Here is a 26,651-nt window from a genome sequence, read left to right as displayed (position 1 = left end):
ACAGTCTTTGAAATGCAATTTTGAGCATTTTAAAACTTTTTCGCATATTACCACGAGGTTCACCCTCGTGGTAATTTGCACCCCCTAATTGCGAATTCGCAATTTAAAAAGCAATCATGCATTGCTTTTAAGGAATTGCAAATTTGCGATTCCTTAAAAGCAATCGCATTTTTGGAATTCGCTAAAAATAGCGATTTTCACAAAAATGTTTGATGCATACGAAAAAGATATTTAGGAATCGCAAACGGCCGAATTTACCGATTCGCACCGTTTGCGACTCCTAAATACCTTGATGCATGTGGGTGTAAGACTCCTAGAGAATTGTGTGCCAGCCTAGGGCAGCTCTTTAAACATAATCTGTAATATCCCAACCTTGGTAAAGAGGCTTTACGCTGCACAAGATGGAGTTGGCACAGAAAACAATAAAGGTCTAATTTAAAGATCTTCCGTCACTATTCTGTAAATTAAAGGTTTTTTCAATTTATTTATTTTATTTATTTATTTTTTAAACTTATATGGCGCAGACAGCTACCCAAAAAGCGTTTCCCGGCGCCTAAGAGCACAGCAGCATAGATGTAATAATATAGCAGAGGTCGTTCAAGGTTACTGATCGAACAACCAGGTCTTTATCTCTTTACGGAACCTGGAGAGACTTCCCTCCTTTCGTATGTGAAGTGGTAGTGAGTGTATATACAACAAGAGAGGAAGGGAATAGCGGCTACTCTCTCACCCCTTATTTAGATAACTATCATCAACAAAAGAGCGCCAAAGGAACACCGGTGAAACCCTATATCACAGTGAAAACAAGGTGAAAACTACCTAAATATAAATGGTCATTTAAATTATATGAAGGGAAAATGGAAAATTAATTATTTTCTAAAAGAACCCTCACTCACCCTAGAGGTGACATGCTTCATCATGGGGTTCAGTCACAGGGGGGGGCGACTATCCCCACCTGTGTGCTACCACGCCTGCAAGTGCAGCGGAGCTGGTGTGTGTGAAAAAAGTGATCAGTGAAAAAGTGTGTGTTTAAAAGATCACAACTGTGCCTCAACAAACTTTATTAGGGGCCAGTTGTTCACATTAAAAACTGTGAAGTCGAGGAGGAGCCAAGATGGCGATCGGAGCAGACCTGTAGGCTCCCGGCTCCGCCAGCCTCTATCCGCCGCACCGATATCCTGGCATATATCCTGGTGAAATTTAATACCGGATTGCGTGCGGCGCGGCGCTGACTCTAGCGGTGTTTTCCCTGAGTCTCTACCTGCCCGGCGGCCGGAGATAGCCGCGAGACTACTTTCAGCCCTGGACCTCGCCTGCACACTCGCTCTTTGCCGTGCCCCGGAGGACTGATGGTGGCCGGACTACCCTATCGGCGCTGAAGACCCGAGCACCGGTGGAACCTCGTGAGGCACTGTCCGTGAGGCGCCGCTTGAGAAGACTTGAAGTAGGCGGTGAGAAGTGAGCGCTTGCTGCACGGCGGCACTCTTCCGAAACGGACCCTTTGTTTGGGACAGCTTGTATGCGGAGAGGGTCGCTCGGCCATGTTTGCTTGCCCACGGTTGCCTGACCCCACGCCTCACTACCCTGCTCCGGTATGGGACGCCTCTCTGCGATGTGACACTCACTGACATTGTCTTTGGTGCTATTGGAGTCCTGCATGGACGCTCGCCTGTGCCACACTTATCCTGGCGATTACCCCGGAATCGCGCCATAATGGCTGTGTTTGGTGCTCCGTGTTTTGGGGGAGAGCGTCCGTCCCTGCCAGTGACATGTGCTGCCCAGCCTGAGATGGGGTCCGATTTTCAGACACCTCCCTTTGGAAGTGAGAGACAGGGGCTTCGGCCCACACTTTCTTTAGGTACCATCCTGAATGCCCTGCGCGACTTCCGTGCCGATATGCACCAAGGCTACCAGGTACTGGGGGGGAAGCTGAACGATATGGCGTCGGCGCCGCGGCAGGGATGCAACGTTCTGTTCCAGCAAACCCTCCATTCGTCTCTGCCTGCGTCCCATGGGACTACATTGCTGCCTTCTGCCCGCTGGACAGATGTGCCCGCCTCCAACTTTATGGACGCCCGAGACCGTCCGCCTGACAACGCTATATGGGATACTTTGTCTCCCCTTTCACCGGAGAGTGCTACATTGTTGGATTTTTCATCGCGAGTGCCCTGGAACTTATCCACCACATTGCTGACCCTATCGACGGCTCCTGGGTTATATCCTCCGACTTTGTTATCGAAGAACTCACACATTCTGGAAGTCTCTGAGGAACCCCCTATTGCAGTCGGTGGAATTTCTGGTGACTTTCGACGGCCATTTTATGTTTCTAAGACACTTTCATTCTCTCGGTGGCCATATTGTCTCTTTGTTTTACAGTGGGCGGGCCTTTCCTGGGGAGCGTATTTAGGGATGTCTCCACGATCGGGCCAGGGCTAGGCTGCTTCTTTGTTAACGGCTTCTTTGCTGGTTGAGCCGGGGCTGGGACTTTTTCTCTTGCATCCAGTTTACTCTAACGTTGCTTTCCTCTTTGTTCTCTCTGGGGCGGGCTGTTTCCTTTTCTCCGCTGGTTGTGGCTCCTCACGGGGGGTGGATGAGCGGGGCCACCTAAGAGCGGGCCAGGGCTAGGAGTTTTTTTTTAGTGTGCTGTACGCATTGACGGGCGGGGACTAGGATGGGACTACGTATTGTCTGATTTATTCGCACATTTGGTATTGACTCTCCCCACCCGCAGCTTTGCTTACTACTTCTGTTGTGCTGCTGATACTTGGGGTGGGGGATGTTTACGGGGCTGGTGGTGACCGGGAGTATGTTGAACTTTCCTCCTCCTACCTCTTCTGAGAGTCGGAGATTGAGATGATTTTTCTCACTCTCTGCACTCTCTTTCCCACTTGGGGTTCTTTTGGGGCGACAGGCATGCCTATTGGGGGGGGTGGGCCGTGGCCTTCCGCTGGTATGCAGGGTGGGGGGATGGGATGTGTTTTATGTTTTTCTTTGTCTCTATGGCCCTCTTTCTTTCTCTTCTCTTCTTCTGTTTCTTTCTCTTCTATATTTCTTTGTTCCTCTGGGGTCGGGGCTCAGTGTTCTTAGGGAGTTTATTGTGTTGTATCATTCTGTGGCATATCGTTTGGTCTTAGTTCCTTGATGGTGGCCACCTGTTTCCTGACAAATGCCTTCCTCTATTATGCCTCCTTCCGGGTGCTCCTTGAACGATGATGGCTATCCTGTTCAGTGATTAGCTTTGACTCTCTTCGTGGTTACTACATTGTACTCGACAAAATCATAAAATTAAACCTTTCTCTATCCTCATAGTATGGTTCTATGTTTTACACGATACTCTTCGCTCAGAGACTGCTTTAACGGCGTTCTGTCCTATTGGTCCTTTTTTATCCTTTTCCCGTATGTCATAGCGGCCGGCCCGAGGGGTTGTAGGCAGACGCTGTGTATTGTGCATTTTACAAATAAAGGTTTTCAAAAAAAAAAAAAAAAAAAAAAAACTGTGAAGTCACTGGACTTTTTAATTTTTATCCAGGGACCTGAAAAAGTGACTGGTCAACATGTTTCTGCTGTTAAAGCTATGGTCAGCTCAGCTTTCTTCAGGACCAAATAAAAATAAAAAACAATCCTACGGGGGTCCAGGCACGCTAAGGCCTGCCCACACCGTTAGGAAATGGAAATGAGGGTAGATAAAGAATTTTTACTCTCCTCAGGATAACTCACGGTTTTACCCGTCCATAGGACTCCTGCTATTCGTCAGGCGGAGTATCTGTAGATAAACAGACATTTCAATTCTTATAACATATACCCTTATGAATTACATGACCAATATCAAACATATTCATTCTGTTTAAAATTGTATATCAAGAGTCCCCTTAGTTATTCACCAGAGAATTTATGTTAGTGATATTTACCTTATCATTAATCACAGGTAAATTTGATTCTATATTACCTACATTCATTGGTGTAGAATGTGTTTATTTCCAAAATAGTTCAAAAAATTCTATTTTGCAAACAATTCGTATTTGACAGCATAGCATTATCAGAATGTGGGTCTCAAGATCCATCAGTAGTGGCCGGATGGTCAATAGAAGTAAAAGTTTTAGCAGTTCTAAGGGAATGCATTGCACTTACATTGTCTTAAGGTGCAAACCGCTTCATGGGCTCAAAGGGTTAGGCAAATCTTCACTCACAGTCAAACCTGTTTGGACCCAAAATTTAGCTATTCAGTTGCCGTGTAAATTTCAATCAATGAGCAGATTTTAACGTTCTTAAATCAGAGATTACTGCTCTCTCGAGTAGTCAGCTCTGTTGCATGCATTACTCACTTCAAGCTGCGAGGCTCGCCGTATTTCCACCTATTCGGTATTTCCCTTAGGCCCTGAGCGCGCTGTTTCAGCGTTCCCCCGCCGTTAATATTGTTTCTTTGTTGGAGGACGTGTGACGTCACGCGTCACGGAACGTAAACATGGCACGTGACCTGCAGGGATTAGTTTTCGCGTATGTTCAAATTGAATCAAAAACAGTTTTTCTCACTCATTCAGTTGTTGGTAACATTACCTGATTACATCTAGACAGAGGTAGTTGCCTGTTGCTCGTTTCGCTGGTTTGTTAAAGCGGACATGGTTCCGGTTGATGTTATAAACCCGCTTTCGGGTTGTTCGTCATAACAACTAGACCGTCAACCCCTGACCAATCACTGGATGAGTCAGAAAAATAGTGTTTGCGTTGTGTGCGATAGGCTTAAAATTATTAATCATGGGTTGAGTTAGCAAATTGGTGTATAAGTTGCACGCAATTGACTTCGAATTCTTATACATTGACAATGAATATACCCCTTGGGCTCATTTCGCTGGTTTGCTAGCGCGGACATGATTCCGGTTGATGTTATCAACCCGCTTCCGGGTTGTTCTTCATAACAACTAGACCGTCAACCCCTGACCAATCACAGGATGAGTCAGAAAAATAGTGTTTACATTGTGTGCGATAGGCTTCAAATTATTAATCATGGGTTGAGTTAGCAAATTGGTGTATAAGTTGCACGCAATTGACTTTGAATTCTTATACATTGACAATGAATATACCCCTTGGGGTCGGAAAAAGGCGGGATTTATTGAAGTCTGTACAGGTCGAGGTTTTACTTTCTGAAACTGCCCAAAAGGCAAATTCTCCCTTAGTGGACCCGGGTGAAAGCTGGTGTAATGTAACAAATTGTTCTTACTGGTAGGTTTGTAATGAGTTTTAGTTCTTAGTTCATTTCCTACCCTCTGGATGGTCACATCTAGAAAAACTACAGTCGAATCACTGTGCTCATGGGTGAATTTCAGATTTACATCACACTCATTGACCCACCTGAAAAACGAGCTCAGTCGCTCTTCATCTCCTCTCCAGATTAACAGCACATCGTCTATGTACCTTTGCCATAGAACGATGTTCTCATGAAAGGGGTTTCCTGATGACAAAATGTGTATTTTTTCAAAATTGAAAACGTACAAACCCGCTACACTGGTAGCGAAAGTGCTCCCCATCGAAGTTCCAGATAGTGGGACCCTGATGGGCAAAGGATCTTCCTCCCATCCTGTTATGTTAAAAAAATTTGTTATGTTAAAAAAATTTGTACCGCGCACGTACACCGAGACGGTTTCTTGGCGCTCATAACAGACATGACGAACCAGAGCGGGGAGTGTTACTCAAAGGCCGCCTTAAAAAGGTGAGTTTTCAGGGTTTTTCGGAACAGTTCGTAAGAGGGACAATGGCGAAAGAAAGAAGGGAGGGAATTCCAGAAGGTAGGGCCTAAAAAAGAAAAACGTAGGCCGCCGTGTTTTTTGCGGCGGTTCAATGGGATGCATAGAAGATTGTCAGCAGAGGATCGGAGATTGCGAGTTGGGAGGTATCGCTTGAGTTTAGAGGAGATGAACTCAGGGGCGTGAAGGGATTTGAATAAGGTGCATCCAAGTTTAAAGGAGCACCGTTTAGCCACAGGGAGCGAATGAAGGCTCCTCAGAAGGGGGGAAACATGCTGGTGTTTGGGTTGGTGAAACACCAGGCGGGCAGCCTGGTTCTGAATTAACTGAAGTTTTTGAAGCTGGTAGGCAGGGATCCCCGCATACAGAAATATTAGCAAAGTCAACCCTGGAGATGACCAAAGCCAATATAGCTAGTATGAGTGCCTCTCTGGTTAGAAATCTACAGATCTTGCGGATCCTGCGCAGCTGGAAAAAGCAGGATGATGTTACTGCTGAGATCTGAGGTTTCATAGATAGATCCTCAGAGATGATCACTCCTAGGCTTTTCACAGAGCTGACCGGGCGAGGGTGGGAGCCAAGGGAAGGGGGCCAATAGTTGTCATCCCATGGGTTGGTGGGGCCGCCCACCAGAACAAGTTCCGTTTTAGACGGATTCAACTTGAGCTGGCTGTGAGCCATCCAATCAGAGATGAGTAGCATTGTGGTTTGGGTGTTAAGACGAGAAGAAGGTGAAGTGTCCAGGGGGAAAATCAATTGCAGATCGTCTGCATAATTATATATTGTAGCTGGGGAATGACGAAGGGAAGCCATGAGTGGTTGCATATATAGATTGAAGAGAAGAGGGGAAGAGCTGAACCCTGGGGGACACCACAAGTGAGGGGAGTAAAAGGAGCAGAGAAGGTGGAGAGGTGGACTGCCTGGACTCGACCTTGCAAGAAGGATCGAACCCAATCAAGGGCGACGCCTCGGATGCCGGCGTTGCTGACACGGTCGATCAAGATGGTATGATCGACCGTGTCAAAAGCCGCCGACAGATCTAACAGTACAAGGGCTTGGGGGATATTGTTGTCGGCCCCAGTTCTAAGTGTGTCCATTACTGCCGCAATCACCATCTCTGTGGAATGCAGAGGGCGAAAACCAGCCTGATGGGGGTCGAGGAAAGAGGAAGTTTCCATAAAGGTGCTCAGACACTTGGTTACGTAAGTCTCCAAGATCTTTCCTAAGAAAGGGAGGAGAGAAATAGGTCTGTAATTACTCATCACAAGAGGGTCTGCGCTGGGTTTTTTCAAGATAGGTAGCACTATGGCCTGCTTAAAAGCCTCTGGAACAACTCCTGATGCTAAGGAGGAGTTGAGAAGGGCCAGGGCGGGGTCGGGGCAGAGCCTAAAGATTTCTTTGAAGATATGTGGGGGGCAGCAGTCCCTAGGGGAGCCAGAACTGACTTTATGAAGAAGGCTGTGAAATTCAGTAATGGAAATGGGAGGGAAAGTATGGAATTTCTGGGCGTTTTCAGAGGGGAGGAGAAAAGATTTGGAAGGGGAAGGTGGAGAGATATTGTTTTTAATTGTGGAAATCTTGTCCTGAAAGAAGGCATTGAGCTCATCACACAAAGCCTGGGTGGGAACGGGCGGGAGGGTAATGCGATCGGGGAGAGAGAGCTCATTGACAATCAAAAAGATGTCCTTAGCTTTTGAAGCCGACTCCAGGATTTTGCGTGAAAAGTAGGAAGTCTTTGCCTCTAGTATGGAAGATTTATATTTATTTAGTAAGGTCGTAAATTCAGTCTTGAGTACGGGATCGTACTTATGGCGCCAGCGACGTTCAGCCTGGCGGAGTGCTAGCTTGTCAAGTTTCAGCTGGTCAGTAAACCATCGCTGGGCGCCATGGGGGCGTGAGATTTTGATAGTCTTTAGGGGAGCTACTGCATCGGCAGCTGCCTTCAACCAAAGCTCAAGAGAGGAGGCTTGGTGAGAGACAGAATCTGGAACTGGTGGAATTGAGGCTGCCAGAAGAGAATGAAGTGTAGTCATATTGGCGTTCTTCCAGTTGCGGACCGTGATGCCAGCATGGCACGAAGGGCGGTGAAAACTGGGAAGGTCGACAGAGAGTGAGATAAGGTAGTGGTCTGACCAGGTACAAGGGGTGATCCTGGAAAGCTTGAATCTAGGTACACAGAACTTTCCAGCTAATTGAGACCGTAGGTTTCTTGTTGGGATATAGGGATGAGCTAGTGTCTGAAGGTATTTAGGAGCGGTGCCTGCTTTGATTTTAAACATGTAATTTAAGGCCTTAAATCTAATACGATTTTCCACCCTCAACCAGTGCAGTTCACGCAAGTAGGGGGACACGCTGGTGTTTTTAGGTATATGGCAAAGGAGTCGTGCAGCCATATTTTGTACCAGCTGCAGTCTTTTTATGACTGCCTTGTTTGCCCCCAGATACAAGATGTTCCCGTAGTCAAGCCGGGATATAATTAAGGCATTGACTACTGTTTTTTAGCATGGGGATAGGCAGCATCCACAGGATCTTCTTGAGCCATTTTATGATGGTAAAGCAGAGACCCACTACTTTGCTAGCCTGTTGCTTCATGGACAGTGTATTGTCCAGAATTACTCCCAAATTTTTTGCATGAGGCACTGGTGTTGGAAGATCACCCATCTGGGAAGGCCAGTGTGATGTACTCCAGAGCTCTGGCTGTTTGCCCAGGAGGAGGATCTCCGTCTTGTCTCCATTTAATTTCAACTGGTTAGTTGTCATCCAGTTGAAGATGTTTAGGAGACCGTCTTTAAGAGAGGACGAAGATGATGATTGGGCTTCAGACAATGAAAAGACCATTTGTGAGTCGTCTGCATACGTCATAAAAGTGAGTCCCGCTTTTTCCACTAGATCTGCTAAGGGTCTAATACATGGGTACTCACAAACTTTCTCTCAGGGGCCAAATTTACAGTGTGGTTTGTGGCCGAGGGCCGCACCGGTGGGGGCGGGGTCAGTGAGGGAGGGGGTGGGGCTAGAGACCAAAAAAACCTGTGACCATGAGGTTGATCACAGGCCCCTGTAGCAGGCGTCTTTGGCCACTGAGCCACCAGACCCAGCATACACACATATCTCTCTCTCTCTTTCTCTCTCTGTCTCCCTCCCTCTCTATCTCTTCCTCCCTCTGTCTCCCTACCTCCCCCTCTCTTTCTCTCCCTTCCTCCCCCCTCTCTTTCTCTCCCTCCCTCTCTTTCTCTCCCCCTAACCCTCTGTCTCCCTCCCTCTCACCCTCTGTCTCCCTCCTTCTCACCCTCTGTCTCCCTCCTTCTCACCCTCTTTCTCCCTCCCTCTGTCTCCATCCCTCTGTCTGCACCCTCTCGCTGCCTCCCTCTTCCTCCCCCTGTCTCCGTCTCTCTCTCTCTGTCTCCTTCCCTATCTCTGTCTCCCTCCCTCTCTCTGTCTCCCTCCCTCTCTCTGTCTGCCTCCCTCTGTCTCCATCCCTTTGTCTCCATCCCTCCCTCTGTCTCTCTGTCTGCCTCCCTCTCTCTGTCTTCCTCCCTTCCTCTCTCCCTCCCTCCCTCTCCCTCCCCCTCCCTCCATCTGTCTCCCTCCCTGTCTGTCTCTGTCTCTCTCTGTCTCCCTCCCCCCTCTGTCTCCCTCCCGCTGCCTGCCACCCTCCCTCCCTCCCTCTATATCCCTCCCCCCCTCTATATCCCTCCCCTACCCTGACTCTCCCGCTCCCTCCCTTGACTCTCCCTCTCGCTCCCTCCCTTGACTCTCCCTCTCCCTCCCTCCCCTGACTCTCCCCCTCTCTCTCTCCCTCCCTCACCCCTGACTCTCCCTCTCTCTCCCTCCCCTGACTCTCCCTCTCTGTCCCTCCCCTGACTCTCCCTCTCTCACTCTCCCTCTCTCTCTCTCTCTCTACCCTGACTCTCCCTCTCTCTCCCTCCGTCACCCTCACTCTCCCTCTCTCTCCCTCTCTCACTCTCCCCTGACTCTCTCCCTCCCCTGACTCTCCCTCCCTCGCCCTCCCCTGACTCTCTCCCTCCCTCCCTCGCCCTCCCCTGACTCTCCCTCTCTCTACCGCCCCTGACTCTCCCTCTCTGTCCCTCCCCTGACTCTCCCTCTCTCACTCTCCCTCTCCCTCTCTCTCTACCCTGACTCTCCCTCTCTCTCCCTCCGTCACCCTCACTCTCCCTCTCTCTCCCTCTCTCACTCTCCCCTGACTCTCTCCCTCCCCTGACTCTCTCCCTCCCTCGCCCTCCCCTGACTCTCTCCCTCCCTCCCTCGCTCTCCCCTGACTCTCCCTCTCTCTCCCGCCCCTGACTCTCCCTCTCTCTCCCTCCCTCGACCTCCCCTGACTCTCTCCCTCCCTCCCTCTCTCCCTCCCTCCCTCTCTCCCTCCCTCACCCTCCCCTGACTCTTTCCCTCCCTCACCCTCCCCTGACCCTCCCTCCCTCTCTCTCCCTTGCCCTCCCCTGACTCTCTCTCCCTCTTTCTCCCTCTCTCTCCCTCTTTCTCCCTCCCTCACCCTCCCCTGACTTTCCCTCCCTCGCCCTCCCCGACTCTCCCTCTCTCTCCCTCCCCTGACTCTCCCTCTCTCTCGCTCGCCTGACTCTCTCCCTCCCTTCCTCGCCCTCCCCTGACTCTCTCCCTCCCTCCCTCGCCCTCCCTCGACCTCCCCTGACTCTTTCCCTCCCTCACCCTCTGGCGCCTTGATACCCTTGGGCTAAGTTGCGCAATATACATTTTCATTACTTACTTACTCCCCCCTGACCCTCCCTCTCTCTCCCTCGCCCTCCCCTGACTCTCCCTCCCTCCCTCTTTCTCCCTCCCTCGCCCTCCCCTGACTCACCCTCTCTCTCCCTCAACTGCCTCCTCCACCGTCTCCCTCCCTCGCCCTCCCCATGACTCTCCCTCTTTCTCCCTCCCCTGACTCTCCCTCCGTCTCCCTCCCTTGCCCTCCCCTGACTCTCTCCCTCTCTCTCTCCATCTCCGTCTCCCTATCTCTGTCTAGGCGAGGTGTAATCATTCTATTAGAAATATCACGAAAAGCAAGAGCTCTTTGCTGCACACATCGAACCACCTTCCCCAGACTTCCCAAAATCTGCAGCACATTATTAATTATTAATTAATTATTAATTATTATTAATGACACACTGGTTCATCTCTCAACAAAACGACGCGTAGTTGATTAACTCTGATTTTCCCCTCTTTAAATGTGAACATCATAACTCCACCCCTTTCGTTCAACCAATGATGTTAGACCACGATTAACATGTTCATCCCCAAAAACTACCTAACCCATCATGCACTGGTGGAACTATACAACAATATGGACATAAGGTATACCCTCAACATTTTCAAAAGCCGTTTTTTTCACCTATTACATCAATCAAAACTCTCGCCAGGCAATAAAATCTTTGTACCCCGCCCTCCCTTTTGATGTTCAACACGCTGTTCATACCGAGTGACAATTCTTAAGATGTTGACACATTAGAGATAGTCCTTAGTAAATATCTCAGAATTCATGATTGAGAAAAATTCGTCATCCGAAAATAATATCCAAATAGTTCTTGAACTTCTTCCTCCAGGATGAGACTTCCTGCGTGTGTTTTTGGAGTCTTTGACCATTAGACGCTGGGTGCAGCATGTAAATAGGGCAGAAAGATTGCTTATGCAAGAAAAAGAGTGTTGCAGTGCAGACAGCATACGTGACGATACAACAATGTATGTATTAATAATCCATGTTTCCGAAAATAATTGTTCCAAAATGATCTCACAAATTGCTTTTATTCTTCATAAACACACGTAAGAAGCAATGGTATGCACAGCTTCTCATGCTATGGATATGCCTACCCAGGCCTTTTTCCTAGCACGCGAAAAATGCATCATCATCCTGTGCTCTCAGCCTCTATTACCCACGGAGTTCAAGCCCCCCCTCCCCTTCCCTCCCCCTGCCTTGTGTGGCAGCCCAGGATGAGACAGCTTGCCTGGCGCGCACACAGCCGCACCGAGCCCTTCACGGGTCTTTAAAAGACCATTAATGTGTTAATGAGGCTTTGTTCTGTTTCATCTCTTCTGAGGCCCTGCAGCTCCACTCAATGGCTGGAATTCCCGGCCCCCATAGAGGTGAGCCTCTCTGAGTCCAGGCTGCTGCAACCGGCGGTGTTTACTGACACACTTGAATTTATTTTTTAAAAACTGGTACATGTCTCCAAGGTCCGCTGGCCGCCAAGAAAGGCTTGCCGGGCCGCTGGCGGCCCGCGGGCCGTACTATGAGTACCCCTGGTCTAAGATATAGATTGAAAAAGAGCGGGCTGAGGATGGAGCCCTGTGGTACTTCATGAGAGGGAGTTGAAATGTCCAGAGCATGCAGCAGCAGATGCTATTTGGTATGTACGTTGGCTCAGGAATGATCTAATCCATTGCAGGGCAGTTCCACAGATTCCATTTTTTTCAAGCGTGGTGAGTAGCCTTTTATGCGACACAGTGTCAAAGGCTGCGCTTAGGTCAAGTAAAATAAGCGCAACCGTATGACCGTCGTCGAGGAGTTTCCTGATGGTTTCAGAGACTCCCAATAGGGCAGTCTCTGTGGAGAAACCCGCTCGGAATCCTGACTGGGCAGGGTGGAAAAGGGCGTTTTCATCTGAAAAAAGAGTAAGGGCTGAGTGTACATGTCTTTCCAGACATTTGGAAAAAGCTGGGAGGAGTGAGATGGGCCTATAGTTGGCCAATTGTTCCGGATCTGCTGTAGGTTTTTTCAACAGTGGGGTCACTATGGCATGTTTCCATAGGGTAGGAACTGTGGCCAACTCTAGAGATGAATTTAAAGTGTCTGCAATAATTTCAAGGGCGGGCGTGTCCAATTGTTTTATTATATTGATAGGAATGGGATCCTGTGGAGAGCCAGATCTAATTGACTTCATGAGGGAGATAAGAGTATCGATTGTAATGGGCGGCCATTTTGTAGGGTTTGCTTTATGGTCGGAGTATACTCCCATTTTTCCTTTGAATTAGTGTCACAATTGTTCTTATCTATCTCGATGATTAATTTATCAATTTTATCAGAGAAAAATTGGGCTAGGTCCTGACATTGCTTCTCATATAAAGGGCGTGATGGAGCTGTAGTCTGCGCACCCGCAAGATCTTTGACTGTGTTAAACAAAGTTTTAGCTTTGTTTACAGCTCCCGTGATGGTATTGGCTACATACGCGGCACATGGTTTTTTACATGCGGTATGGTAGAGATTTCTAGCTGCATGATACCTAGTTTTTTTGTCGGGGTCAAAGTCTTTTCGCCATGCTCTTTCATGAGCCTTACATTTGTTTTTTTCCTCTTTAAGTGAGTCATTAAACCATGGGGCGGGGGGGCGATGTATATTGCCCTTGGACTTGTGAGTGGGTAGACAGGACTCAGCCGCATTTGTAAGCCATAGTTGGGTGGCAGTAGCAATACTTTCCATGGTTTGGTTCTTTTTGGGCGGATTCGTACTGAGTTCCATGTTAAGTTTAGAGATATCTAGGGATTTCCAATTTTTCCTTAGTGAGGCCGGTAACATATTATGGTCAGTGGAAGTAATGAGTGGTTTGAGAGTAAATTTAATTAAAAAATGATCAGACCAACACACAGGAGTGGTGTCCTTCCAGGTAAGTTGTGGGAGTTTCGACAGTAGTGGGTCCAGTAAATGGCCTGCCTTATGGGTAGGTCCTGAATTTAGGAGATGGATATTTAGTGCTGTAAGATCTTCTAACAGATTGGCACAAGTCGTATTTGATTTGTCTTCTAGATGAAGATTTAGGTCTCCAATAATAGAGAAGTTTTTTGACGCCAGAAGAAAAGAGGTGATGTAATTGGCCAAGTCAGTAGCCCATTCACTCACTAGAAAATAGTTATTTGGGACTGGCAGAGAGTGTCTCATCAATGCACAGTAAAATGTATGCCCTAACCTCAAACATTACAGCAAAGCGAGTGCAGGCCAGGGGGCCACCAAGCAACATAATTCCAGACATCAGAATGTCATGCAGCAATGAAAAAACATTAAGGTGTACCCCGACCCGGCCAGCCACATTAAATCAGGATCGACGTGCAAAATTGTCCACATTATTACAGGATATGGGAGGATTCCATTTTATAATAGAGTTGAAGGATCAAACAGCCAGCAGTAGTACAACGTCGTATAGCAATCAATACACAGGACAAGATAGTAGCCTTTAGTCGAACACAGCATTGGGAGAACAATAGGAAGGTGTGAAGCCAAGTACGAGCAAACTGAATCACAGAGTCCCATTCACTAAAGCGAGCACTAACAACCAAAGTCCGTAGCTGATAGGGACACAAGCGATGATCTCCCCAAGAAACCCAAACCCCCGCCTCCAACTATAAGAAGTATATAAGAGAGGAAAGTACATCAAGAAAGAACAAGAAAAGAAGAAGAAAAGTAGGGCCATAGAGACAAAGAAAAACAAAAACACGTCCCGCCCCCACCCCCCACCCTGCATGCAGCAGAAGGCCACGGCCCACCCCCCCCATAGGCATGCTTGGTACCCCGGAAAACCCACAAGAGGGAAATCTAGAAGAAAGACTTAACCAAGAAAGGGGCCATAGAATGAAGAGTATACTAACCCCAAAAAAAAAAAACCCTACCCTCCCAACCCCCCACCCTGCACGTCTAAAGAGGCTATGGCCCCCCCCCGACTAGCATGCCTGTCGCCCCAGAAAGATCCCAAAGAAAGGGAAAAAATGGGGGAGAGTCATTAAAAGCAAACCCCCGCCCTCCCCCCACTCGCACAAAATAGCTCAGGCTCGATCACAATTAAGCCAACATGTCAACAAGCAATGGCGGCGTCGCTGTACAGAGCATTAAGCATGTTCGTCGCAGTAGCTGTCCGGGCATCCGTCCTTTGTGATACGAAAGGAGAGGTCACCCCTGACCCATCTTGACCCTTCCATCTATACATGGCCACTGAAAGTTAGCACTGCAGTACAACCTCAAAAGATCAGGGTGGTCAGGCAAGCAAGGCAGAGTCAACCGCATGGGTAACCCCAGCATCAAAGGGCTGAGAAACCAGTCGTTCCAGACATGTAGGAGCAACAACAAAGTACCGGGCCATCCTCCCAAGTTGCGACACAGTAAAGACAATACAGGTTGGGTGAGCAAAGGAGCCGTTCCATTGAAGCAATCTGCCTGTAGTACAGTTTCAGGTCCCAATGTCGCACTCGCGCAGTCGGGCGACCCGGATCCGCCTTCAACACTGGCCAGGGCCCCCCACGGGACCACCTGTAAATGCATAGCCGTTTCTCCCGTTGCCTGCGTAAAGCTGCTTGCGGCACCACTCCCCGTTGGATCATCAGGGCTCTCATCCGTCGGTGGGGAAATAATGGCGTCCAGCCGTCTACCAAGTTCCTTGGTTCCTCCCACCCAAGCCACATGGAGGGAGTCCAGAGCAACAAGGAGGTCCCGAGCCGTAGGTTCCATCCTGCGTGGCCAGTCCAAACGCACTCACACCTCAAAGTAGCTCCTTCCCCAAACAGCGCCAGAAGCTCACACAGTTCCACCTAGCCAAAGAGCTCTTAGGAGATCCATCAAACGGGGGCCGACAAAGCACACAGTTGTGAGAAGCAATCCGCCATTTCCACCATGGCCGTATACAAGGCTCTCAACCCTCGAACGCCCTATGGGAAGCGCAGGCAGTAGTCGCGCTGCGTGGCACGGGGTTGTAATGTCTAGAGTAGACAATGCAGGATCACCGACCTCCGTGTCACTGAGGTCCAAGACACATAGAGCACAGGTCCGGCCCAAGCCCACAAGTATCCATACCGTTGAGCCCGCTCCAAAATGGCGACCTCCGCCCGACCAGTCAATCAAAACAAGCAGCCTCAAGAACAAAGGGACGATCTTACCGGCTGGCGTAGCGGAATTTTCAATGTGTGTGTCCATTTCTGGGGCTGCGCTCGGTCCTCACGTCCGTCTGTGCAGCTCCAATGCCACCTCCCGCAGTCCCGATCCATGGGCGTCTTGGCCTGCACAGCCGCGGCCTCAGGTACCAGCAACGGCCGGCGTCAACATCCGGCCCCTCAGCCAGCTGCCCGACTCCGTCACGACTCAGGCGGCAGGGATCAAAGAAGGGGGATGCCGGCCACGTCGAACTCCGAGGTTGCCGCCAGCTTCTCCCCAGGTCTTCCGACGCGGCTGCAGATCAGCGCCGAGCTGGTGCAAGCGGGGGAAGGCAGGATAATACCAGGATTTATGCCGCGGCGAGCGGAGCTCGCAGCCTAAGCAGCCATCTCGCTTCGCGCTCGGCCACGCCCCCCCGTATGCCCTATTTTATCACCTAGTACCATTCAAGTTTATGCTGTGTGTGTTTGAGTATGTGGTTATTGTCGTATATGCATTGCATGTATAAGTGAAGCAGAGGGATGAAGGGCTGTGGATTCCATTTGGACGTCCAGGGCCTGTTCATGTGCACAAGGTGGGATTGAATAGTTAGGGGTGATGTTTTCTCAAAAGACAATTCGAGAAGGACTCTTCAATAATATTGAAACCAGCTAATAGGTAAGATAGATATATAAGGGGGAGACCCTAAAGGCTACGCCTTTCCAAATATATTTTTTTAGGAAAACTAAAATAGTTTTTTTGAATGCCCTAACCCACTAGATAGTGGTATGCTTCATCATAGGGCCCGCTAACAAACCCTGAAGTAGTCCAACATTCAGGGTGGAGCACTGTTTTTTAACCATAAGAGTTATTTTATGAGTTTGAAATGTACTGTTTTCAAACCAGGGATCCCATAGCACAAAAAAAGAATAAAGTTAAAACTACCTAAGATGGTACCCGCCTATGACTTTATTATGGGTCCCTCTTGGCAGGATTAAAAAAGTCTGATATACATGTATATGAGAGAACTTACGACTCCATTACCCTGTCTGCTAGTACCGACAAGTTTCAGCCTATTTATTCGCACATCTGGGTCGAAAGCCTTCCTCAGGATACAGATCCCTATCTAATATGTAGACACTTACTCCTAGTAAATCACTAATAAATATTTTGGAGTGGGTATATGACCATAGTTTCCTTTTTCATGTGGTTTTGTAGACACACATCATGTTGCGTACCCAAGTTTAATTGATTTCAGTCTGAACCCGGGAAAAAAGTGGGGACATAGCCTTGTTGTCACACATTCATCAAGGTGCAATGTTGCCACTCTTCTTCCTCCATCGGACGGTGTTGTTTTCTCAGACAGTGGAAGTTTATCAGGAGGCCTACCCAGTAAAGTGAGGATAAAGGATACAAGTGCCTACAGATATTTGATTAAGTTTTTCCTGTAGCACTACCACTTAATAGATGGTGGGGGAGAAGAGGGCCTGTTGTTCAGAGTGAGATCTTTTAGGTAAAACCACCCCTTTGTCTCTTTCCTGATCACTGTTGCTGTGGCTGTTCAAGCTAGGTGCAGATAGTTCACACTTCTTTGTGCCGCCATTGTGGGATTCTTCATGTCATGGACCAATCTGTTTCTCTGTTTAAAGAGCAAACGAAGTTGGACCTACTGGGCTGCCCCCAAGAGCCATTGGCCACAAGCAGGTGTTAGATTATCAGCTCTGCAATCCACAAAGGCGCAAAGTCACTTAATCAGAGCACACCAAGCGAGGACTTCCACCAAAATATCTTAAAAGAAGACTCCAAAACACAACTTTTAACAAATGCAGTGGGTAATGCAGGAGAAAATGTTTCATGCTGGTGGTCAGCTATAGACAGCACCATGACAACGATGCGTCAGGCAGTCATAATGCACGCAGACAAATTAGATACACAAATACTAATCCTCCAATTACTGGTGGACTATGTTAAAACAATCAATGCATAATTAGATCATTTGAACTCTAGCTTTTGGTTGTGGGATGTGCACTGCCTGTGCTTGTCCGTATTATCCGTGCTCTAGAGTATCACTCCGACCCTGGAGTGTGTGTGAGAAATCCATAAGTTGCAGACCTACTGCTCGTAAGTCTGTCACCCTAGGCACTGGGTTGATGCTGAACTTTATTCAGCCCGCAATTCATTCAGACTTCAATTCAATTCACGTATTCTCCTTATTTTCATCAATGTTCAGTTTATTCTTCAGTCATGATTTTCTGATTATAAACATGTTTCATTCACATGATTTCATCTTGCTGTTCCAAATATATATATATACATATTCCAATGCCTTTCGGTGCACTCTGCACCTTCATCAGGGACAATCTGCAATTAATAAACAATCATAAACACCCATAGTATTTCAACTTGACCTTTTCATATGTACTGCTTATGCTCTTGACAATGATACCTTTAACCTATGTTACACGCTCGCCTATGTGAGGTTTTACTTCTGCGCGCATTGCATTTTCTGTTTGAAAAAATACTCCTGATGTCTGTAAATATATCCCTCAGGTTCTTAGTCTGTTCAATAGTTGCTACCACCATTGTTACATTATCAATTCAAGGGTAAATACTATCTCTATGTCACTGCGCCATTATCTGCTTGTGGTTCGGTGACTTAAAAAGCTCCACATCTATGCCTCTGTTCGTGACAAAAACCTCAATTGTGTCTGCTTCGTTCCGCCTTGCTTTTTAAGCTTTTTTAGTTCATTAATAGGTAGGTGTTAACGCTATTCAACTGTTCTGCTGTATGCTTGCACTCACTTCATTATGCATGAGTAAACGCCCAGTCTCTTTGCCGCGTTTCATTAACAAACGCCAAATGTGTTTATGGCATTTCGACTAGTTTCATGATCTTTCGCTGCTTAAATGTACGTTCTCTCTGCTCAACTACGCGTCCTCGTGTAAGTTGGAACTGTGCTCTGCAGTTGTGTCGCGTTCCGTACGGGAAACGCCGAGTGTTTCTGTCTCAGCTCACCTTGTTAGTTTAAACGTGTCCGCTCAGCTCCGCCGATGCCGGCAATTCTCCCAGGATGTTTCCGTGACGTCTTAGTCACGTAATATTTACCCTGAATGACCTTTCGCGCATGCGTACTGTGGGATACTCGCGCTTTGCTAGTTTTTGTAAAAAAACTCTATTGAGGCTTACGATTCTAACTTGTTCTAAATGAACTATCTATCTATTGTCAAAAAGCGTGCTATATAGCCCGTAACCATGATCCGCCTATGGCATTTTGAATGATTCCACCACTGTTCATAACGACCATTATTATCACAATCTGGTTATACATGAATACCAAGTTCATAAATAGCAAGTAAATTCAGTCCTGTCATTAAGCCCATTTGGCTTTAAACTGTTCAGATAATATATCCAATGGTTCTCTCTTTTCAGCAAATTTTTCTTGTTCAGTGGACCTTCTTTTTTAGGGATTATTTCCAATACACAAGCTCTTAACTGACTGATGTGATGGTTTTTTTCATGAAAATGTACCGCTACCGATGACTTGGGTGAATTAGTGCGAATATTACTTTTGTGCTCATTGAGCCGGGTTTTCAATTTTCTTTCCGTGTGCCCGACATACACCGAACCACACGGACATTTCAGCATGTACACTATGTTTATGGTGTCACAGTCCTCTTTCGGTGACCATGAACTGTTATCACATGACCTGCCAGTTACAGGATATAAGCCAGTCCTACCTTACTGTCATTGCTTGTTATTGCCAATGTGTGGGTTCCTGGAAGCTGGTTCCTGTGTGACTTGCATTTACTTCGTTTGTTCTCACGGGCTCGTGAGAACCGTTCCATCCCCCTTTCTACTTCTGGTTGCGTGATTTTTTGCCTTTCCTCTCCCTTCGTTTTCCCTGTTTAGTGAGTTAGTGTCCCTTTTCCCCGTTTTTGTCTAGATCCCGGTGCTTTTTCCAATTTCCAGTTTTTTGTTGGGCTGGGGGATTTCAGGGGCTCCTGTTTTTTCCCTCCTTTATATATTTGTGAGTATCGTTGATGCGGAGGAGACGCGGTGGTTGTATCAACTCTCACCTATGGGTTACGCGTCTCCGGTATACACCGCTCCACATCGTTACTCGCGGAAATGGCGGCTTAGGTCATTCCGCTATTTGGATTCCCAAGGTTCTATCCCAAGTACCGGGGTCTTCACGCGTATTGTTTTTAGCGTGAAGGGGTTTTTTGTCCATGTCAAGAAAGCGACATGTTTTTCCCCTGATATCAAAATATTAAGAGGGACACCCTATTTATCACAGTCAGCTACTTGAAGTTCCAAGAGAATTTATCTTGGGGGTATATCTTTTGCTGACTGAAATCTCCACGATACCAAGCCTGCACTATCAACTGGTAAGCAACGTGATTGTTTTAGCAGGACATGGTCACTGATGTTGAGATCTCTGGGAAAAGTACGTGATTGTGAAGTGTATTTCTCTCGTTTGTTCAGGTGCAGAAGCGTGGAGGCGGGAGCAGTGCACTCTTCGATCTACAGGGGTGGAAGACTTGGTGTCTCCTCATACTCCACCCCCTTTCCTGGGTCATTGGTTCACTCATAGTTAACATCTCGTGAGTGGCTAGTGAGTCGGGGAAGTGGATTGGAACATACCTCGTTCCTGCAGTGTGTGGGCCAAGTGGAATCCAACAGTGTATTGGAAATAATCCCTAAAAAAGAAGGTCCACTGAACAAGAAAAATTTGCTGAAAAGAGAGAACCATTGGATATATTATCTGAACAGTTTAAAGCCAAATGAGCTTAATGACAGGACTGAATTTACTTGCTATTTATGAACTTGGTATTCATGTATAACCATATTGTGATAATAATGGTCGTTATGAACAGTGGTTGAATCATTCAAAACGCCATAGGCGGATCATGGTTACGGGCTATATAGCACGCTTTTTGACAATAGATAGATAGTTCATTTAGAACAAGTTAGAATCGTAAGCCTCAATAAAGTTTTTTACAAAAACTACCAAGCGCGAGTATCCCACAGTACGCATGCGCGAAAGGTCATTCAGGGTAAATATCACGTGACTAAGACGTCACGGAAACATCCTGGGAGAATCGCCGGCATCGGCGGAGCTGAGCGGACACGTTTAAACTAACAAGGTGAGCTGAGACAGAAAAACTCGGCGTTTCCCTTACGGAACGCGACACAACTGCAGAGCATAGTTCCAACTTACACGAGGACGCGTAGTTGAGCAGAGAGAACGTACATTTAAGCAGCGAAAGATCATGAAACTATTCAAAATGCCATAAACACATTCGGCCTTTGTTAATGAAATGCGGAAAATAGCCTGGCGTTTACTCATGCATAATGAAGTGAGTGCAAGCATACGGCGGCGCAGTTGAATAGCGTTAACACCTACCCATTAACGAACTAAAAAAGCTTAAAAAGCAAGGCGGAACGAAGCAGACACAATTGAGGTTTTTTTCACGAACAGAGGCATAGACGTGGAGCTTTTTAAGTCACCGAACCACAAGCAGATAATGGCGCAGTGACATAGAGATAGCATTTACCCTTGAATTTAGTGGATTGATAATGTAACAATGATGGTAGCAACTATTGAACAGACTAAGAACCTGAGGGATATATTTACAGACATCAGGAGTATTTTTTCAAACAGAAAATGCAACGCGCGCAGAAGTAAAACCTCACATAGGCGAGCGTGTAACATAGGTTAAAGGTATCATTGTCAAGAGCATAAGCAGTACATATGAAAAGGTCAAGTTGAAATACTATGGGTGTTTATGATTGTTTATTAATTGCAGATTGTTCCCTGATGAAGGTGCAGAGTGCACCGAAATGCATTGGAATATGTATATATATATATTTGGAACAGCAAGATGAAATCATGTGAATGAAACATATTTATAATCAGAAAATCATGATTGAAGAATAAACTGAACATTGATGAAAATAAGGAGAATAAGTGAATTGAAGTCTGAATGAATTGCGGGCTGAATAAAGTTCAGCATCAACCCAGTGCCTAGGATGACAGACTTACGAGCAGTAGGTCTGCAACTTATGGATCATTTGAACTCTCTCATCGTGCAAGCTCAGCAAACAGCGATCGAGTCTCCCAACCCATTTTCCTGCCAACTTCTGCTACAAAACTAATCTGCCCTGCCTGGGAGAATGTCTGACCTAGTGACTGAGAGCAAAGCAAATAAATCAACAGCCTAAGACTTGCCCGTGAAAACATTGAACATTAAGGCCAGAATACCATCCTGTGCATGCTCTGATCTCTTTCCCCTACAGCCATCTGATGACCAATTCCTGGAAATCGTCAATCTACCTAATTTAATGCCAAAAGTGGAGAGCCCACAGTCTCACGAGCCAGCGAACCATTGGCCCAACAAGCAACGATCTTCAAGCCCATCAGCAGGCCAAGACTCACGTCACTGACTCACGCCTTGAGCACGGCTGGTTGAGTGGATCCGTCAATGGCTGGACCAACAGACCAACTCAAACCCCTCGGTGCGCAAATAAGCCCCAGTTCTCTGCTCAGCAAGTGAGGATATCCAGTTCCCCTGAATTATCCAGAAGTGTCGGTAAGTAGTCAAGCAAGTCAACTCTGGATGCCCAGCCTGCTCCCCCATTGTATAACCCAGAGCAATCTAAAGCTGGAGAGTCAGAGGGGATTCTCAAATTCCACCCGGAATACATTTCCTGTGGGAGGGATGATAGCCTGAATAGAATAAATCTACTCAAACTTCTCTTGCCCCAGCACAGTCTGGCGAGCCTGCAAACTAAAGACCTGATTTACATCGCTTTCATCCAAGTGAGCAACAAACACCCAAAGGAGGCACCCAAAGTGTTGTTCTATGGTGAAGAAATAGTAAGGTGAGTGGAGTTCCAGTCTAAAGCGTTGGCAGAGTGGGGCATTAGTGTCAGCAAAGTGGCAAAACCAAAATATCCTTGGCCGCTGGCCAAAATTAGCCATCAACATTGTCAGCGGGATTCTGTTCTCTGTTGCTCCCTGGACCCACAACATCCAAAAATCCTAGTACAATCGACCCTGATCTCCATGAAAATTGCTGCCAATCGAAGAGCCTGCTGGTTATCCCCTATCACTCAGTGAACATCAAGTAAGGAGAGCGCCTCAGGAGGCAGGCGAATCAGGATCGCCAGCCATCAGTAGGAGAACTGAAATGTAAACTAAATAAGATCCTGAGAGCAGCCCACAAGAACAGAATTACTCAGATGAGACCGGACTGTATCAGGAATGCAAAAAAGGCCGAGCGAGCCAAAGCATAGGAAGCGGCCAGACAAGCATAGGAAGCATTGTGGATTGATCTACATGAGGCATCAAAAGTTTTTTAAAAAACTCTGCTAAATTATGGAAATTTGTTCAGATAAGAGCAACTGAAAACAACCCAAAGATCAACTCCTCAATCACTGCTCTTAAATTGACAGAATGAATCTCTACAATTCCGGGTAAGATTAACCTGGCCTAGTTCACTAGTCAAAAGACAAGCGGGCCACTTCCAAGAAAAGCTGGAGTACTGTAATGAAGCACTGGCTGACAAAAACAGAATTGCACAAACTATCTCATCTGGAGCCCCAGGACCAAATGATCTCACATCTGGAATGTTTATATCCGCTCCTAAGAAATGGGCCCTCCTCCTAAGCCCCCCTTTTCAAGAATTGGTCTTTGCAGAACGCAGTGTCAAACAATTGGAGAGGTGTCTTTTTTAAGCCAATCCACAAATAGGAGCATATGATCAACCCGTCATTTTCAGGTCAATTGCCCTCTTGGACATCGAGCGCAAATCTTTTGCAAAAATCCTAAATAGTGAGCAAAAGGAATAAGTTAATATGAAGTCTATATTTCCCATACCCTAACAGGCTTTAGACGTGGCCATGTTACTGTAGATAATCTAATTATCCTTTCCTCTCTTATTCACGCCCCATCGCCTTATGTTGTCGCCATTGACTTTACTATTGCATCTAACACAGTGGACAGACCAGGACTTTGGCACACTCTGACCTACTGAGGAATTGCGGATCATCTCTATACAAGGGCCTGGGTTCGAGTGAAAATAGCAGCAGAGTTACAGCCCATAAATTCTGGACCAGCACAGGTGTTAAACAACTATGCATATTAGCTCACTTTTGTGTAATCTTTATGTAGCAGGTCACACATAACTCAGCTCTCTGCTTTAAAAGTTACCGCCCCCTCGCAACAAGAAGTGACTAAACCTCCATAATTTCCTTTAGTTCATTATATATGCTTTCATTGTTATATCTTTTATTCTTATATTGTTAATTTTCTATGCATTCCATGGGTATGTAATTTACTAATTGCCGGTTATGTTTACATTTATTTTATATTTATGGATTTTTCAAGCTTTATCATTGTTATTATTTATTTTGCTGTATGATCTTGTTTACCATTCTTATTGACTTATTCTGTATATCTTCACTTTATTTACATTAATAAAATTTCCTAAACTTAAAAAAAAAAAAGTTACAGCCTAGTCCTTAATAGCGTGCTTTAAAAAACTGGCAATATAGGTGAGCAGCCCGGATATCACAGACATAAGTAAAGTGATCAAGGCCAATTTAATGCCAACATTAACTTAAGGTTCAGAAATACTCAACAATCAAATTGATTCAAGGCTGGATAATGAGCAAACGTAGTGCTATGGGAACCTGTTTTGCCTCTCGGTTTCCACTCTGTCGTCTCAAATTTGTCCGAAATTTGGCCTGAGTAAACAACCGATCATTATGAAAGCACGATTCCTGGGTTATTATGCCAAGCTCAAGGCAGCCCATGAAGGCTCCTTCAAAGAGCTGATCTGGTTTGGCATTTAGGAACAGAAATTTAGATGGGAATCCAATGTGTGAACTGCATTGGAACTTGCAGGAGCCAAAAACATCCTTGAACAAAATCTGCACCCATTGCTAACCTCCTAAATGCTTATTAAAAATCAAAAAATAAAATCAAGGGAAGAAGATTTGAAAGAGCTAGTTAAAAAAGCCCTTGCTGACCTATGTGCAACATGCTATCGCAGCCAGGAAAACGCGTCATACCTATCCAGCCCCACGAAACTGAAACTCAAAAAGGATCTCATGAGGCTGCGATTAGGATCAATTCCTTGAAGTCTTACAAGTTTGGCCGCTTAAAAGGCACAACAGAGCAGAATGTCAAAGGTGCAATTTTAGAAAAGAATCCTTACTACACATCATTTGCCTTTGTCCCGCCTTGGTGATCCTAAGGTGCTACTGGCTAAAACCGATATTGGAACTCCCTCCCCACCCACCTCCGGCTGACCCAGGACCATCTCGCCTTCAGGAGACAACTCAAGACTTGTCTGTTCGAGCAATAGCAGACCCCCCTTCCCCCAAGCGCCTTGAGACCCTCCAGGTGAGTAGTGCGCTATACAAATGCTATGATTGATTGATTGATTGATTGATATTCAGACGCTTGGGCATCAGTCAATACAACAAAGCGGTTAGGGCTTGCCTGAGAGGTGCTGGTGTACAGCTTTCAACTAGATGTATAACATTTCTCAGGGAAGCACTTTGGCCATTGAATTCAAGCTCTATGGACATTTGAAAAGCTGCAGCTCCCATCAAGAACTTAAGACACTGCTGTTGTTCGCCCTTGTTTTATAGTTCTGTTGTTACCGCCTGTGGGGAACAGGCCTAGCAGGCCATTTCTTTTGCACACCCTGCACTTTACGTTTTGAACGAGAGCTCGGACTTTTCTTTCAACAGGTCCAACAAATCTGCACAGGGCTTGGAAATCTCGCGCCCACTGCAATTTGTGTTAGCATAGTAAACAAACCTTGTTTAGAATGTGTGGGGACACACTGAGGTTGGACTTATCTTTGTTCATGGCTACGCACTCCTGGGCGGTGTCATCCTGCTGGCTATTGATCAACTTAAGGTCCATATACTCCCTAGGCTGATTGGAACTATTGGCTACAAGCTCATACTGAGCAATTGCTTTACCTGATTTTATCCTGTTTTTAACTGTTCATGTGTTCTAAGGTACATTGTTATGGTTTAAAATAACTTCCAACCATACATTTTACCTTACCGTACCTCCGTTGTGGGTGCTCCAGGTTGGAAGCTACCCTGCTGTGAGAAGCATCACACTACACAAAGGCTGTGTCTAGAAAATTGCATAAAGAAGTGCTTGAAAAGGAAGCCACTCCAAACTAGCTCTCCTGTGTGCATATTTGTGAAAAAGGCACTTCCACTACACAAACCTTTGCAGCCATTATCACTTTTCATGATTGCATTTGTGTCATTTCTCACCTCCACCTAGGATCCTTGCCACGTACAACCAAGGTAAAAATGCCCACTTGTTTCTGACCTATCGGGCGTTAATTGGTGATGATAATGCCACTACCAGCGTGAGTTCATTTCACAACAAGCTCAGTCAGGGCTTGCACTGACTGGATTCACCCAGAGGGGGAAAAAAGAAAGATCATTGTGGTAAAATAATCACTATTGTTGTTGAAACCTTACCTTCCTCAGGTTTTGCAACTGCACGAAGCACGCCATCCGTTTAATCTGCTCGCTAATTATGATACCATTAAGCAGACATAACTTTATTAGTAATCAAGCAGTTAATCAAACAAGGCGAAAGTAACTTTTTAGGTCTCGCCTGTCGATGCGCATGCGCATCGAGCAAGCGAGACTATAGGGGCTCATCAACTCTTTATCTAACTGCAAGGAATCGTGGCGATTCCTTGCAGTGCCCGTGACTTTTAAGGTCAATGCGCATGCGCATTAAGCTTATGCGCATGCGCATTGACCTTAAAAGTCACGGGCGCGTGCACGTCCGTGTTTGTTTACCCGCTCCGCCCCCTCCCGCCGTGTCGCCTTGCCTACTCTCTCTCTCCCCTCTCCGCCCCCTCCCCTTCGTGTCGCATTTCTCCTCCCCCCTCCCCTCTCTTCCCTCCGGCTTCTTTTTTTTTGTTTATTTTACTATCTACTACCACGTAAGAGTGTGAAACGTATTTTAAAAATGGTGAAAAAATTCCGTTTGCCTTAATTGGAT

This window comes from Lissotriton vulgaris, chromosome 9 (genome assembly GCF_964263255.1).
Source record: "Lissotriton vulgaris chromosome 9, aLisVul1.2, whole genome shotgun sequence".
Classification (NCBI taxonomy): Eukaryota; Metazoa; Chordata; class Amphibia; order Caudata; family Salamandridae; genus Lissotriton; species Lissotriton vulgaris.
Note: the sequence above shows the minus strand (reverse complement) of the source record.